Raw genomic sequence first — 1,021 nt, forward strand, 5'->3', positions numbered from 1 at the left:
TACTCTCAAGGGAGAAATTTGATTTGGAGTAATATGAAAGCATTTTAAGTCTTATGTATTTAACCTTATATATTACATAACACAGGGCTTCCCTGGTGGCTCAGTCGGTAAAGAACCTGCCTGCAATGTGGGAGACCTGGGTTTGATCCCTAGTTTGGGAAGATCCCCTGGAGAAGAAAATGACAACCCACTCCAGTATTCTTGCCTGGGAAATCCCATGGACAGAGGAGCCTGGTGGGCCACAGTCTATGGCGTCACAAAGAGCCAGACATGACTGAGCAACTAACACACACACATTATGTAATATAAGATGTACAGCAAACATTATTTTGCATTCCATAAGTATATAGAAAACATTATTTTGCATTCCATAAATATAAGTCAACTAGGATACATAGGTTTTTAAACTCATACTTTAGTGTTTTGCATGTGGTATTAGTCAAAGATAGATCATCAGAGACAGGGCTAGTAGTACTTCTGTTGGATTTCAGATATAATGGTATCAGTGTTTGGAGGAGTGAGGTCTGCTATGTTTGTTTTTATCAGCATTAGTCCTACTATTTCATTACCATTGAATATTCAATTTTTAACTGATGATAAAAGGGAAAAAAAAAGCAGGGCTTTAATGCTGGTTGCAATCTCCCATTACAAGGCCAATGTAGACAGTTTTCATGTTGTGGTTCTGAGCTCAGACATGGGCTGGTGTACCTTTAACTTCTGCTATCAGCAAGCCAGAGTTTTGAGGCTTTTAGATCTTGTGAAATGACAAGTTTCACAGAATCAAAGGATAACAAGTTCTGTGCAGACAGGGGTTGGTTCATGCATTTTTAAGGGTGGGAGGCTGACTTGTAGAACACTGTTGCGCAGACTGAAGCTGCTAATGCTGGTGAGATGACAGCTCAAGAAAGCAGAACCTTGGTTGTGAAGGCAGCAAAAAAGACAAATAGCATGTGTGGTTAATGCTTGTTTCTGCCAGCAGGAAAGAACATTTAGAGGGAAAAAAACAGCAAAACAATTAGCC

Source organism: Bison bison, unplaced genomic scaffold (genome assembly GCF_000754665.1).
Source record: "Bison bison bison isolate TAMUID 2011002044 unplaced genomic scaffold, Bison_UMD1.0 scf7180017855511, whole genome shotgun sequence".
Classification (NCBI taxonomy): Eukaryota; Metazoa; Chordata; class Mammalia; order Artiodactyla; family Bovidae; genus Bison; species Bison bison.